Consider the following 17,196-nt stretch of genomic DNA (forward strand, 5'->3'; position numbering starts at 1 on the left):
AAAGTAAATGTAATCAGAAATGTTTCTTCAATCTATTATGATTCTATCAAGATTTAATTATTCTTTAGCAAAGTCACCATTCTTTCGTTATAAGACTAAACCTCTGGCTGAGGCAAAAGGGTTTTAAACAGAGTTAAAGAGATTTGCCCTTATTATGTATATTTGAGCTGTGCTTTCTAATTTAATTTGATTCGTTCTAAACCACAGGATTATATATATCTAAAGGGTAAGGGATTGTTACTAGTGGTTTGACTAATGAGGATAAATTAAGTCTGATCTCAGTTTTCAAGAGGGCATAAGGAAAGCAAAGGAAAATAACTCACAGACACAGACCACAGGGTGGGGATTGCAGGAGAGAAAGGGGGTGGGGGAGGTAGAGGAGGGTAGAAGGAAGATAGAAGATGATGGAGGGAGATTTGACTCCGGGTAATTAACACACAATGCAATATACAGATGATATATTGTAAAATTGTGTACCTGAAACCTGTATAATTTTATTAAACAATGTCACCTAAAAATTAAAAGAAAAAAATTAAAAAAATAAACATATCTCTACATTGCATTTTTTAAAAAGTAGAAAAAGGCATAGGGAAAGTATAATTCAATAATAGATTTTGAAAGATCTCTAAAGGCATAGAAAATTTAGCAAGGGATCTCAGATTTGCTCTTGTTTTTCCTACAGATCGGAAACATAGCATAATAGGTGTTAATAAAGAAAGGTAAAAGAAAACAGAGAAATGAGATCGTGTCACTTATGGGTTCTTGTAAAAAATATCAATTTACTTTAAAATTTGTAGATCAAAAGTAAATTTAAAAGAGAAAAGTCAAGGTGAATATAAATAAGCCTTTATTTCTGCTTAAAACAATTGTGATAGACAAAACCTTGACTTGGTGTTGAACATAAGATACGGTATACAGAGATGTGTTGAAGAACTGGGCACTCAAAACCTGTATAATTATGTTAACCAGTGTCACCCAATAAAATTCCATTAAAAACCGCAATTGTTAAAAAAACCCCACAATTGTTAAATATTGTTTACAACAATATGTAATTAAAATCAGGACCATCATGGCCTAAATTTTTCTTGCTGAAAAAAAGAAATATGCTAATTATTATAATATAATACAAGGAGTAACACATTTTTTTACTGCACTTTTTGTAAAACTGATAAATTAGCCTATCTTTATTTGAAATTTTCATTTACTTTTAGAGAGAGAGAGAGAAAGACATTAATTTGTTGTTACACATATTTTTGCATTCATTGGATGAGTCTTGTATGTGCCCTGACAGGGGACAGAACCCACAACGTTGGCATATGGGGACAATGCTCTAACAAAGTAACCTACCAAGTCAGGGCTAAATTAACCTATCTTAATATACATTATACCATTGCTGTACGTGCTAGAAATGAAATATGCATACAGATCTCTCTTGATATTCTTCTTAAAAGCATCAAGTTAAAAAAAATGGTAACTATATAAGGTGATGGGTCTATTTTTAAAAAGTTTTAAAAATGAGAATAAAAATGGTACTTTCACCATAGGATTAACTCAAAGATTAAGTGATTTACTATATACTAGGTACTTAAAACAATGTTTAACAACAGCATGTGCATAGTAAATTTTACACTGTTGTGTGTGTGTGTGTGTATATATATATATATATATATATATATATATATATATATATATATGCTGGAAGCAGGGAACTGAAACTTATGAATTCAGGTCTGAAATTCTGTGATATTAGTTACTACATTCAGGCGATTTTATATTTGCTAAAGAGAAAAGCCAAAGTAAGTATTCTGACTTTATGAAAAATGATATCTTAGCTCCAAATGTATGAGAATACAAATTAAAAAAAAATCACCAGATAAAAATTTTTCCTTTGCCACACAAGTCTATGTTTTAAGATAACTAGAAAAATGAACAAAGAAATCAAATTCTGACTTCCACTGTTAGCAATTTAAGAAGGAGAAAAATATTCTATACTGAATAGTATTTGTGTTTTTTATTAGTGAGAGTCCTGTGTTTATGTGAACTGATAGAAATAAAGTCAGTTTACAAAAACAGTTCATGTTGAAGCTATATATTCTTAGAATCCAGTCACATGTGCCAAAAACTTAATGAAACCAGCAGCATAATTTTCCCACCTTGTGGAACTATCTGATAAAGCAATGTGTAATGATAAATTGAGTTTATGTTGAGATACAAGATTCAATCTACGGTAGTAAATCTTCTAAACTAACTTCCCCTTAGCCTTCAAGCCATACTCAGTGTAGCGTTCATCAACTCTCTCCTGAATCAAGCCCATCTGATATACTAGTGTCCCCTGTAAATTTTCTTTAATATGAGGTCACAAAGAGTTCACAATACTAGTGAGAAAAGAAATACTCTAAATAAGAAATTCTCTTTCAAAGACATTCCCTTACTTCAATAGATATCCATTTACACCTTTAAGTTACATTACTTGATGTTTCATGTATATATTTTTTTTCTTTGCTTGGAATGAAGATAAATATTCCCAAATCAAGTAAGCTTTATTACTAAACAGTATGTATTTCAGTAAGGTACCTTTCCCTTAGGATTTCTCCTCAATATCAGAGTCCATTGTTGCTAAATACAGTACTATATCTTAAATCTCCTGGCTTCAGAAGATATATTAAAAAAAGCAGCATTAGAACTATATAGAGCTATTTACCATAAGCCCACATGACTAATATTTCTTTAGCCTCTTATAAGAGATCCTGAAGTTTTTTTTGTTTTGTTTTTTTTTATCAGTTTACTTGTTGGTATCTCCTATACATTGCTTTACTCCATTTATATAAATAGGCAATATTGCATCCTAATTGTTGCTTTCTTTAAACCAGCTGTTCAAAACTAACATTCCTTCCAAGTCACAACTATATAAACTGAAGTCAAGGGTCAGGAATAGTCCAGTAAGCATTTAACCCAGCATGTTTATATTTTTGTCTTTGCTGCCATAATATTTAGAAAACAGTAAGAACTAATGAAAGTCATCAGTTCATGTAGGTAACTTGTATTATCTCCTCAGTTATAAACTATTATAAACTCCTCAGTTTGATTACCACTGTTCTGTTTTATTCTGAAATACATTATTTTCTGAGATATTTAATTCATATGCAATCTAGATGTTTTAAAAATAGATAAGAGGTAAATTTTAAAGAATGAAATAAAGATACTTAATGACTCACCAAGGGGAATATGGCCTATTTGAATAATACATAATTTCATAAAGGTAAGTAGATTAAGAAAACTTTATAGACACATATTTAAAAATATATAATCTGCCTGACAGGTAGTGGTAGAGTGGATAGAGCATCAGACAGGAATGCAGAGGTCCCAGGTTCAAATCACCAAGGTTGCTAGCTGAGTCCAAAGATCCTTGGTTTGAAGCTCAAATTCACTGGCTTGAGCCCAAGGGTCACTGGCTCAGCTTGAGCCCTCGAGTCAAGGCACATATGAGAAACAATCAAAGAATAACTATAGTGACCTGACCTGTGGTGGCGCAGTGGGATAAAGTGTCGACCTGGAACACTGAGTTCGTCGATTCAAAACCTTGGGCTTGCCTGGTCAAGGCATATATGGGAGTTGATGCTTCCTGCTCCTCCCACTTCTCTCTCTCTCTGTATCTCTCTCTCACTCCTCCCTCTCTAAAAAATCAATAAATAAAATATTTTAAAAAAAGAATAACTATAGTGATGCAACTACAAGCTGATGCTTCTTAGCTCTTTCCTGTCTCCCTCCCTCTCTCATTAATATATATAAAATATATATATAATATATATATAATATGTAGTCAGAATTATTTAACTCTTCTAAGATAATATTAACAGGTAATTAATTTTTGTTAATTTTCTTTACACCAAATTTTTAGCACACATTATTTTTTAAATCCAGCATTCAAGGACATATGTAGCACCTAAAGTAATTATTTCACTATAGATAAGATAGATATCAACTTATTTCATGGCAATTATATAAAAAAGCAATAAAAAAAACCCAATGATTCCATGAAAAATAACAAAAAAAAAACCCAACAAAAGAAAGACCTAAAAGAAACTTCCACTTCCAAGTGAAATAATATGATCTTGTGATTTTAGAAGCACTATGCTCAGACAAGGTAAGTAAAATATTCTTTTTATTTCAAAGGAATTGATTTTTTCTTAAATATATATTTCCTCTATATTAAACACCAAGTATAGTAAAGCCATTTCCTTCAAAAAATTTATAATATATAAGGATAAATTGCACTTACAGATAGATGAATAAAACAAAAGGCATAAAATATACCTTTTCTGAGGAGTACAAATCAGCTGCTACTGGCCTGAAAGAGTTGAAAGTAGAGTTCAAGTGAGATCAGTAAAGAGTAAAAGGCATCAGAATTTCCAGAGTAATAGCTAAGTACCTTGTTGAAAGTTAATTGTTGGCCCAGGCTGGTTGGCTCTGTAGTAGAGGCTCCACCCACCCAGGCTGTGGATTGTCAGGGCACAAAGGAGAAGTAAATATCTGCTTCTCTACCTGCTCTTCTCTCAATCAATCTCTCTCTCTGTCTCTCTCTCTCTCTTTCTCTCTGTCTTCCCCTCCCACAGTCATGACTTGATTGGTTTAAGTGAAGTGGCCCTACACTGAGGATGGTTGGGTGACCTGCCTCAGGCAGTAAAAATAGCCCTAAAATGAGCAACGGAGCAATGCACTGGATGGGTATAGCATCACCCTGTAGGGAGAATGCATGGTGGATCCTGGGTCGGGGGAGTCTGTCTCTCTTCCTCCCCTCCTCTTACTAATTAAAAAAAAAAAAAAGAAAGTACATTTATTCTGGTTAAGAAATGAAATGAGACTGAGAGAGAGCAATAAAAAACACAAGAAACCAAGATATTCTTATGGTTTGAGCAGGGATTAATTACAGGAAAGCAGTAAGTGAGTTTAACTCACAAAGAGAAATTTTAGCCATGTCACAGAAAGTCTTGTCCATAAAGAAGGAATTAGAATACCTTGGAGATGCAAATTGTTTATTCTGAAGAAATTCGTCAGGAAAGGAGTACTATGGGAGTTACTTTTTTTAAGGTAAGTACTGAAAAAAGCTAGAAACAAGGAAACTAACCGAGATGTCTGTAGTAGAAGCAATGAACTAAAGGAAAACCTAAACTATTGCTATGCAAACAAAACTAAAAAGAAAACATATGTTTCAAAAAATATAAAGAAGAATCTACTCCTACTGGATTTAGTAAACAATTAGAAATGGAGGAGAGAAAAGTTGACATTAGAATTTGGTTTGTGTAGCTGGAGAAAAAATGGTACTATTAAAATAGAGTAAATCAGGGGCAGGAATGTCCTGAGAGCAGAGGTTGAAAACATGAAATATAGAATACTGTTTGGGAAGTATTAATACAACAACAAAGAAACCATGCCTAAGGATGAGCACAGGTACCAGGAGGACAGGTTAAGGAAAGATGAAAAGTGAGAATAAGTTAAAAAAAGGCAAAAGAAAAAACATGAGGTCTACTTTTCAGAAAACGTGAGGTCTACTTTTTAAAAAAATAACAAAAAGATTTTGAATTTGGTTGTAGGATCTTAATTAGCTTGTTTTTTTTTGTTTTAAATGAGGAGCAGGTACCCCAAAATGCATTTATTCAAAAATAAAAGGGCAAATAGAGAGACTAATATCAGGTATTCAATAAAGATTCTTAACAATACAATAGGGTGAGATAGTCAATTTCAAACCAACCAGGCCTATAGAAACACAAAAGTCCTTTTTATTGTTTTGGAATAAAAAGACGAGAAATGATGTGAAGATAGAGGGATATATAGGAAAGAAATAGAGGAAGCTAAGAGTCACATTTGACAGTTTTGACTTACTAATGTGGCAGATCATGTCATCTTTTAAATATATTGATAGTAACAAGGTTCAGGAAGAGATGGCATTTTGAAGAAGCTATAAAGGATCTGGAACTGCAGCTCCATGAAATGTTCAAGGGAGTAAAGAAGAGATGAATGTAAGTACTATTGTGCAGTAAAGCTGGTTAGGGTAAACTTTTTATTAAAACAATTCCTTTGCTGTGACAATCATTACAGAGTGAAAGATGAAGGATTTTGAAATTGCCCTTCTTTTAGTGGGACCCAATATTCTTTCCAAAGATTTCAAAATAAAAATCAAATAGTGTAGTAAAAATACTACACTCCAGACTTTTAAAAAAATAACAGAAAGTTTTTCTTTTCAGACTGAAGATCAAGACATCACTAAATAAAATGACCTAAGTGTGTCTAAATGAGGTTCCTAAACATTTTATATACATTCTGGGAAGCCGTTACACTTGATGTTTGATTTATTTGCAAAAAGACCTTCTGCCCTAATTACCCTTAAGTCTCAGGAGACTTGTGCATAGCAAGGAGACAAATTGTTTCAATATTATGTGTGTTTAAAAAGAAATCCTGTGAATACATGAAGAGGGTGATTAGATTGAAAAGCACTGCAAAAAGATTTTTAGAAATCATGGGGCTTAATGTTTATATTGAATACCATAACATACTTGCAATGATTATATATACTTCCAGTTATATTGAATATAGGGAGAAATCGATACAGGCACTAGCAAAGACACATTTACAGAACTCTTCAGGTAATTACAAAGGATACTAAGTAAGATGATTTGTCCGTATGTTTTCTGTTAAATATAATGAACGACTTCAGACAATATAATAGTAATTTGCCTATATGGTGATTGAGAATTAGTAGTTCAGAAAGAAAACTCTCACTAACTTTTAACCCATGTATGCTAGTGGGCAGGATCAATCTGTAGTGGTGGCAGCTGTTAAGAATGAGTCACCAGGCCCTGGCTGGTTGGCTCAGTGGTAGAGTGTTGGCCTGGCGTGCAGGAGTCCCGGGTTTGATTCCTGGCCAGGGCACACAGGAGAAGCAACCATCTGCTTCTCTACCCCTCCCCATCTCCTTCCTCTTTGTCTCTCTCTTCCCCTCCTACAGCCAAGTCTCCATTGGAGCAAAGATGGCCCGGGCGCTGAGGATGGCTCTGTGGCCTCTGCCTCAGGTGCTAGAATGGCTCTGGTTGCGGCAGAGCGACTCCCCAGATGGGCAGAGCGTCACCCCCTGGTGGGCATGCCAGGTGGATCCTGGTCGGGCGCATGCGGAAGTCTGACTGCCTCCCCGTTTCCAACTTCAGAAAAATACAAAAAAAAAAAAAAAAGAATGAGTCACCATTCCAAATTTCCTAACACCCAACAAGGAGGTCCACCTGAGCATGTGTGGCAATACTGTTTAGTGCTCTTGTTAGCTTATTTAGCTGTCTCTGTGAGAGCACATGGTATGCAGAGAAATAACTGTCATGTAAATTAATGAGAAAACTACATCGGGCCAACCACATTCTCTATCAGATCCTGTGCTGTCATCTACCTTGGTTGTAGGTACCTTTAGGCACTCACATACCCCTGAAAATCTACATTTTTCATATACCTATACCTCTCCCTGAATATACTAACTTCTCTGGGGTTTTGTGGAAACATGTACCTCTGCCATCAGGTATAGTTTTCAAAATCTAATCTAATCCTTTTCTTTTGTGTGTGTATGTGACAGAGAGAGAGAAAGAGAGGGGCAGACAGGAAGGGAGAGAAATGAGAAGCATCAATTCTTTGTTACAGCACCTATTCATTGATTGCTTTCTTATGTGCCTTGACAGGGGGGCTACAGCAGAGCGAGTGACTCCTTGCTCAAGCCAGTGACCTTGGGTTCAAGCTGGTGAGTTGTGCTCAAACCAGATAAGCCTGCACTCAGGCCGGTGACCTTGGGGTTTTGAACCTGGCTCCTCTGCATCCCAGTCCGATGCTCTATCCACTGCACACTGCCTGGTCAGGCTCCAATCCTTCTTTATATATATCAAATAATCTTCTATCATCCCCAGTTTCATTTCACAGCCTTCCACATTTCATGTTTTGAAGCATCAACAAGCAACAATATAACATCACATTCCATACAAATATTTACTTGCTTAATTCTGGTAAGGCTAGAGAGGACTACAGACCAGTACAGGTGGGAGGGCAGGGCTGGGAATCAGTAGAGCTCCACCCCAGTAAAGTATGTGACATAAGCTTTTGACCCACCTGCCAGAATTTGCCTCTTCACTGTTCAAGTGAGAAGACTGGACTTGATGCTCTCTAACTATCCTTTTCTGCTATGTTACTTCTGTAAGGTAGTATAAGTTACATGTTGGGTCATACATCCAATAATGAAAAAGGCCATTTGGGCTATTCAGACTTCACATCACCAGGAAAAATTAGTAATAAACACAAGCTGGGTTCTGAGAATAGTAAAAATGTTCACTCAGTGTAGTGATTTCAGAAAGTGGCACATATGTCTTTATGATGGCTTATAAAGAAATAAAAATGGGTATAGGTATATACATAAACAACATTATATTACATATAACATGAATATGTATAATTGTGTATGTATGTATATCCTATTATTCCCATAGAAGAAGAAATGGAGACTGAACTCTTTTAACTCATTTAGGGATTGTATGCAGTATCAGAGCATACAAATTCAAGTCTTTTTGATTCCTACAACAGCATTAATTATACTGCATACTCTATTTCAACAAAGCACTATGAAGAAATTCCTGACTTAAAGTCCTGAGTCCTGCAAACTGTTGGGCCTTACATGACAAGTAATCTACAATGAGAGACTTGGGGATAGCCCAGGTCTGGGGATACTGGCCAGACAGAGGACCACCCAGAATTGTGCTCCTGTGGATACAGACAACTACACCTTTCTTTTGTCTCAGCATGGTAACAGTAAATATCACAGGGTTCTAAGAACTCTGTCTTGTCATGTTCTCTCTTGAATCATATAAATCAGGTGAGCAAACAATATAACATTTGGCAAAGGGTGGTTCATCTGAAATACAGAAAAAGCAAATTGATAGGAAGTGGGGAAGGTAGCAAGTTAATAGACACCTTAAATCTACCTCACACTGTGATACAAATTTCACATGTATGGTTTGATTTCCTCTTCAAAACTATCTACTAAAATGAGAATTTTTTTTTTCTATTTCACAAATGAAGATATGAGAGCTAAGAAAGTTTCATTAACTTGGCCAAGGAGGTAGCCTAATAACAGCAGAGTTGAGAAGAGTCAACATCTGCCCCTCTTCTAATTCTATGCTCTGTTCAAGGCATCAAATCATCAAATCACACCCCTAAGCATCTTGCATACACAAGAAATCTCATTCTCTCCAAGTAAAGAGAGAGGGGAACTTCTAAACACATTACAATCTCTTAAAAATATTTCATGCTTTCCTAAATTTAGAATCGTTGCTCAATGTTTCATTAATTTAGTAATCTCTATTTAATAAAAAATACTGCTCACTCATATCTTATTAAACAAAGGAAAAGCAACATGATTTTAAAACACTTATGTTTCTGTCACATGATAAAATATATGCTTAACTTATTTATCTAATTGTCACACTGGCTTGCTGTTGGAAACTATGAACAATCTGTATTCTTGAAGTCAAGCAATTTGTCAATAATTCAGAGAGATTTTAAGAAAGTGCACCACAATATTTATTGCTTTATTCAAAGACTTCCAGAATTTATAGTCCCTAAACTGTAATATATATTTTATGAATTCTTAAGTATGCAAAAAAGTAAAAGCGGAGTCCAATTCCAGTTCAAATTAAGCTATTGCCCTTGGAAAGAATTATATTATTACAGTTTGATCGTATATTTTGCTGTCATGTCGTTTGGCTAATGTACTTTCCTTAGTCCATGCACTGATCAGTTTGTAGTCATTATTTAAAATCATTCTTTGGCATTAGTTGGTATGAAAATGTTTGATTCAGAACACATTCAAAGATTTCACTAAATGCCACTCCTGCCTCACTATCAAATCTTATTCAGTTGTGGCTGTTACTGTTTTGTGAGTACTTAACATTCTTTCATAAGAAAATAATGGTTATTTATCTAGGTTTCCAAGCTTTTTGTTTTGCTTTAACACATTTACTTTATAAAAATCTATAAATACTCTGAGAGATCAAGACGTATATTCTTGACCCATATTTACTTCACTAAAGGGTTTTATAAGTGCCACTTAACAATACCTGAAAAGTGATAATGCTGTCACTTTATTCAAGTGGGGCTTTTTAATGTTTTTAATCCACCATATTTAATAGATCCTAAAAGTATTTAAATATATTTATTTTGTTATTTTCGGTCAATTTGACTCACTACACGCATTGAACACCTCAAATAGCAAAATAAGCATTAACTTAATAAATATCACCTTGAAACTGTTACAAATAAAACCCTGTTTTAAGGTGCACTGGGTACAAGAATAGACCACTGTTTTGTTTAATTCTATTTGCTTACTTACTTAGTTTACTAGAGAATGAGTTTGTGAAATGGTTTGGTCTATGAGTAACAGGCCATCATTCTTTATTACATTTTGAGGCAGTTTTGACTTTTCCTTTTTTAATATTGAAAAGAAGTTTAGCAGTGTGGATGACAGCCACAACTAGCCCTTCTGGGTTTGAATCTTAGCTCTTCCACTTCCCATTTGTGTAACCTTGACTGTGTCTCTGCCACAGTTTATTATCTGTAAACTGGTGACTGAACTAGTAACTGCCTAATAGTGTTGTTTAAGGATTAAGTTAATCTGACATATTCAGCTCTGAGATCTTTGTGAGGCACAATGTAGGTGCTAATAAAGCATTTCTGTTATTGTTGTATTAAAGTCCTCAGAAGGTTTCCACTAACATAATGTATTTTAAAGGATTTATGTGTGTTTTCCAATTGGAAATTAGGCACATTTTAATTACTTATTCTTAGTATCAATGCTTTCTTAATCCTTATTTTAAGTTTTAAGAATTGTCTTTCTAGACTGTTCTTGAATGGCAATTAGAACATTCATCTGATCAAAATTAAACAAAACTGAACTTGGCCCTAGTTGTGTGTTGAATAGCACAGGAATTTCATAGTAACAGTTCAAGGTATTACTGCACAGCTAATGCTCAATTATTTCTTTTCTGAGAATAAAGAGAAACAAAACTATAAAAGCATACCCAAGAGCAAAATTGGCCTTTCATATAAGTTTCAGAATTCAAAATATCTTATATCTTTTTTATGTCCTCTCTAATTTATAATTTCTATTTAATCAATGAGATAAGCATAAGGAGCTACTAGTTCAAGAGCATTTTTAAAGCCTTTTGAAGAGACCCTTATTAATAAACTATCATATTCAAACACATTAAAAAACCTCCATAGTCTACAGGACAAGTGAATTTTTCATTAGTCAACACAATTCATTGAATGTCCAATCTTCAAACCATAAGATAGTTGGTAATCTTTGCATTTACCTTACCAAGTACGATGCCTCTAGAAATGCTATGCTTCAAATTACCACCATCATGAAGTTTTCATGTATTAGAATGAAAATATAATACCTACTATAAAGTATGAATTTTCATTTTTGTTTAAAGATATATTTACCACAACAAATAGATATTTAAGCACTAAGAAGATGAAAGCATGTAAGTTTGGTAAAAAGGCTTTGTGCAGCGATTACTTATAAAACAAGAGAAGACTAGGTCCCCAGAGAATGGAGAGGGAATATTCAAATATTCAAAAGTATAAGAAGGCTTCAAGGATAGCAGGTGTTTATAGCAGTGAAGTGGCATTTTAAAAATGGAAAGGAAAATAGAAACCAATGCAAAAGTTTATTAAAAAGTCAATTAACCAAATGAAAAAGAAGGTCATTAGTGAACTTTAAAGGAATGGTTTTCTTGTAGCATTGGGGGCAAAATTCAAATTGAATTTAAAATGTATGAGTGAGCAGTGAAGAAATAAAGGAAGCATAACCTAATTTGGCATGGAACCCTACCTTCCACCTTATTGTTTATGCTTTTCCTAATTCAACTGGCATTCTTTCTATTGGTTTGCTATAGATGTCTAAGGAAATAAGTCTTCTGAAAGACAAAATCAAAATAGTTCAAAAAAGTTCAATAGACTTACATGCATAGTTATTTAACCAACTCTGGGAGGTTTTTCTAAGAAGGCTTGCCCCTAAAATACAACTTATTCAGTATACCCATTGCTCACAGATATTGCCACTAAAACCTGATACCGGTTATTTCTTTAGTTGTAAACCTTTTGTTCTTATGTTTTTATTATAGGCTATCCCCAAACAAGAGACTGATGACTGAGCTGCTTATTTTCTGAAAAGTGGCACATGGCAGGGCCTTACCCTCCAGTCTTTAGTGCCCTGTAATAAGGGAAACCCCAAGTCCTTTGAGTCTTTTTTTTAATGAAAAATTAGTAAACTATACCTACCCGACAAAATTCTATTTCTCAATATCTAAACCCTAGTTACCTGAATTTATCATTTCAGTTATTTAGTAACAAAGGCCATACCACATTTTTCCATACTTTCCTATCTGCCACCTGTTCCCAAGCCAGACATAACTTCCATCCTCTGTTTCTTACTCTTATCCCTAGCTGCAGATGATTTTAGAGAAAGTCATAGTGCTTTAAATTCTGTTAATGAAAATACATGTTCTCAAAGCTCCACAGATCATAGAAACACCAAAAAGTAAGCCTTTTTCATCAAAAATGGATTTACTACTTTTTCAATTATCAAAAATAGCTATGCCAAGCACAATTATCCTCAATACCCACTTGTGCCATTCCCACCACTGTTACTCAGACTAGACAATGATCCCTGCTTTGCTGAAAAGATACAAACCATTACATGAAAACCTCTCCTTCTTCCACCTTAACTGTATTCCATCCTTTGAATTTCCTCTCTCCCATAGTTCCTATCTGAGCATTTTTATTTATCCTGAGACTTTCTGCTTTATCCTTTGATTTCTAGCCCCTTTAAGAATTTGCCTCAATTTATTGTTCTCTCCTTTGGAGACTTCATTCATTCACTTGCCTCCCTATAGCCAAAGTATGGAGGTAAAGTCTTTGTTTTTTTAATTCTAAAAATATTTATTTTGATCTTATTTTCTTTTCAAGTCATCTGCCAAATATACATATATATATATACATACATATAGTGTATTATATACCAACTAGTTATTAAGTAAGTAAGACATATATATGTATGGAAGTAGATAAAGTTGTTGTGAGGATTAAATAAAGCAAAACTCAGTAACTGGTAAAAAGTAAGAATAATAATAAAGGTTAAAAGGAAGACAGAAATATTCTTTAAATAGTATTTCCAGAAAGTCAAAAGAGTGTAAATGAGGTTTGTTTGTTTTTTGTTTTAAAATTTCTGACCTATCCCATCCTGACATTCATCTAACCCTTTTTTACTTCTCATTGGTTTTCTATCTCCCTACACTAAAAGAAAACGCCTCACTCAAAGCTAACCAATGATCTCCATGACAGAAACTGACAATCTCATTTTTTCAGTCTGCCTTGCAACCTGTGCAGCATTGCTGACCACAGCTTTATTAAAACGCTCTCTTTCAGCTTGGGTGAAGTAACTCTTGTAGTTCTTCTATTGCTCTACTTCATGCATACTAGGTCTTTCTCCTATTGACTCTTAAAACCTTTTATTTTTTCATTAATTTTATTGTTTAGTTCTCTTTACTGTTCTCCCCTTATAAATCTCATGCACTCAACCGTCCCCTTAAACAGAAACATCTAGTTCCACATTTTTTGCCCTGAGCTCTCTTTTATATTCATACTTGCATGTTCAAAGATCTGAGACTTTGGATATTTTCACACAGATGTCCCAGTCACACCTTGTATTTAACATCAACAATTTAATCCTGTAATCACCGTCCTAGGCTTTCACTCCACTGTAGTTTTCATTCCTCCTGTTAGCTCAGCCTCTTTCTCTCCCTCTCCCTCTTCTTTTCTCCCTCCTTTACGGCTTCCCTCTGTTTTTTCCCTCCCTCTCTCCTTTCCCTTCTACCATCCTTTAGCATGCAGTTTAAATAGATACTTCATGGGAAGCATTTATCTTTTGCTGAGGGCCAATAAGGTTTTGTTCACTAATCTGTTCAACATTGCCATGGCATAAATTCTTCTCCAGCATTCATTTATAAGAAAAAACACCTATTACTCATACTGAATATGATTACTTGAAGTAGATTATAAGCTATATATGACCAATTGTGTTTGCATTTTGGCTTTGACTGCTAGGAAATCACAGAACAATACTTAATGTAGAGTTATAAAAACGTATGAGAATTTTGTTTCTAATCTGACCCTGTGTTTTCTTTGAATATTCTTATTTTGTAGCTTTGTTTGTTATAAGCCAAGTAAAAATTGTTTATGCCTCAGGCTCACTAGAGCCATGTGAAATAAAAGCTTGTGGTCTTTGTCTATTTCATAAAGACTGGACTCATTAAGAAAACTACTTGAGTCTGTGTCTTTAGTCATAAGACTTGATAAGGTAACCAATTTCAACATCAGGACAAATGGGAACCTATAAAAACATAACAGGAAAATAGAACAAATGAAGACTATAGTTCTGAAGCACTGTTTTGTAACACTTTCATAGCTACCATTTTTTAGAAAGCTGATAACCATTTTAAAGCTCCATATACCAAGTGAATCAAAGCCTCCGAATAACATGTGCTGCACTCACCACACAATCACTGAGCTTGAGAGCTTTGCCCAGCAGTATTAAACGTGGAAGCATTTAAATTCACTTTTATTCATCCTTTTTTTTTTAAGATCAAGGTAGAAATCTAATTCCTGAGACACATTAAACTCAGAGATTAAGACTTTAGCTTAAGAAACTATTTTATTTGTTTTTGTTTTTTAATAGTTTCCTTTAACAACTATTATGCAACAATCATCAAGTAGAAGACACTTTTCTCTTAAAAACAAACAAATTCTGACGAATAGTGAGACAGGCTGATGCAGACTCAGATACATCAGATTTGTCCCATCTTCAGAGGTGCATCTCTTTCAGTTTGCCATCTTATTCTACTACCCATCTTTTGCAAGCAATGCAGTGAAAACCAATTTCGAGTCTTTCTATTTTGCTACCTTAATATTTATCAAACAGCCTGCAGATGATACTGAATATAACTCATTTCTATCTCTAGAATTGTCTTTGTTAGAAAATTTATATATGCTGATCCCAACTAATAGTAGTCCAAAAATGAATGAAAATTAGTAGCTATGAATAAAAAGCAATTATTTTCTTCAGAATGACTTTACATACAGAATATTTGTCTCAGACCAATTTATAAAGTAAATAGCTTTAATTCACTGAGAATCTACTAAATGCCAACATTGTAATTACCCATATTTTCTCTCATTGTTAGTCTAATCACTGTTTTGGTTTTTAATTGAACTAATTCATAGTCACAAAAAATACATAAAGTGAACATACCAAATTCACAGCCGAATACATTTTATGTATATATACAGATATAACATGGACACCTGGATCAATATACCAAGCGTCAGAAAGTTTTCTGGGTCAGTTAATACCCATTCAGTTCCACGGAGGACTCATTATTTGGACTTTTATTACTATAGATTAGCTTTGCTGGTTCATGAACTTAATATTAGTGAAATTATACATTGTATCATCTACTAAATCTGGGTCCTTTCTGAGAGATCCTTCAAAGTTCCTACATATATCAGTAGAGCAGCTTTCCATTTTAAGAATATGACAAATTTATCCCTTCTCTTATTGATTTTGTCTATAGCTAAAACCGCTATAAATGCTTAATATTCTATGACTATAATTGTGAGGTTTTATTCCTAGAATACAGAGATGGCAGATGTATACTTTTAATAGAAACTTCCAAAGAGTTTTCCAAAATGGTTGCGGCAATTAACATTCCCACCAGAAAAATATAAGTGTTACAATTTCTGCATAATCTTGCCAAAATTTAATATTGTCAGTAAAAAGCCATGCTTTTGGGCATGTTGTTGTGTTATCTTATTAGAGTTTAAATTTGCATTTCTCTGTTGAAAAACTGATGTTGTAAAAGGTTTTATGTGAATACTGGGCATTTAGATAGCCTTCCTTTTTTAATTTATTATATGTTTGTAGAAGTACTTTATACATAATTTGGAAATGAGTCTTATTTATCAGAGTGAATTTTGAGAAAGGTACTGTGATCTCCACTTTAATAATTATTAAAATGAGATCCTGAGAGGTGAAGTAATTCACAAACCTCACACATCTAGGAAGTGGTAGGAGAGGCATTATTTTAAGTCTGCTCACTCAAAAGCCTGTGCTCTTCAGAGCATCCTATACTTTGCAGTACATAATATAACATAACCAGGGGATACAGCAAACTGTAGGGCAGTGGTCTCCAACCTCTTTTGGGCCACAGACCGGTTTAATGTCAGAAAATATTTTCACGGACCGGCCTTTAGGGTGGGACGGATAAATGTATCATGTGACCAAGACAAGAGTCAAGAGTGAGTCTTAGACAAATATAACAGAGGGAATCTGGTCATTTTTTAAAAATAAAACATTGTTCAGACTTAAATATAAATAAAATGGAAATAATGCAAGTTATTTATTCTTTCTCTGCAGACCAGTACCAAATGGCCCACGGACTGGTAGCGGTTCGCAGCCTGGGGGTTGGGGACCACTGGTGTAGGGGAGGGGAGGTCTCAGAAACATATCTCTCCAGATATAAATATTAGATATGCTTACTTCTACCACTCCCCTTTTCAGAATAGTGGGAGAGGTCTATCATTAGCAGTTCTTGAGCTGGGGTCAAGGTATATGAGGAAAAAAAGTTAATAAGGGTAAAAAAAAAGCACTGTATTTTACAAAATGTGTCACAGAAAGTAAATTTTGTTGTGATGAGAGTGTAGTGAATGTTCTTAAAATAAATTCTAGAAATTTAAAATGCATTTTAGTGTATTAAAGCCTCTATGGATTCCTCTTAAATTTGTGTAATCCAGCATTTCTAAATTATTCGACAAAAGAGTATACTTTTCCAAGTAACATCTATTATGGGTTTGTGAAAACCAGCATGCCATCAAAAATAGCTTCCCTTTTTCCTTCTGATCATTTTTCTCCCTGACACACAGTGAAAATCCATGAGATATAAATAAATCCACACACGTAAGCATACACATAGAAACATGCAGCATATAGTGAAATAAATAAAAATTCTTGAAACAAAAATCCAGATTCTTATAAGCACTGATACAAACTACCACCCCAGT

At 34.2% G+C, this 17,196-nt stretch overlaps 1 protein-coding gene across 2 annotated transcripts in view; it reads right to left on the bottom strand.

The window, feature by feature from the left end:
* PTPRD (protein tyrosine phosphatase receptor type D) overlaps window positions 1-17,196 on the bottom strand; it is a 2,510,439-nt gene that overhangs the window by 2,335,951 nt on the left and 157,292 nt on the right. The window lies entirely within an intron of this gene.

Source organism: Saccopteryx bilineata, chromosome 2 (genome assembly GCF_036850765.1).
Source record: "Saccopteryx bilineata isolate mSacBil1 chromosome 2, mSacBil1_pri_phased_curated, whole genome shotgun sequence".
NCBI lineage: Eukaryota > Metazoa > Chordata > Mammalia > Chiroptera > Emballonuridae > Saccopteryx > Saccopteryx bilineata.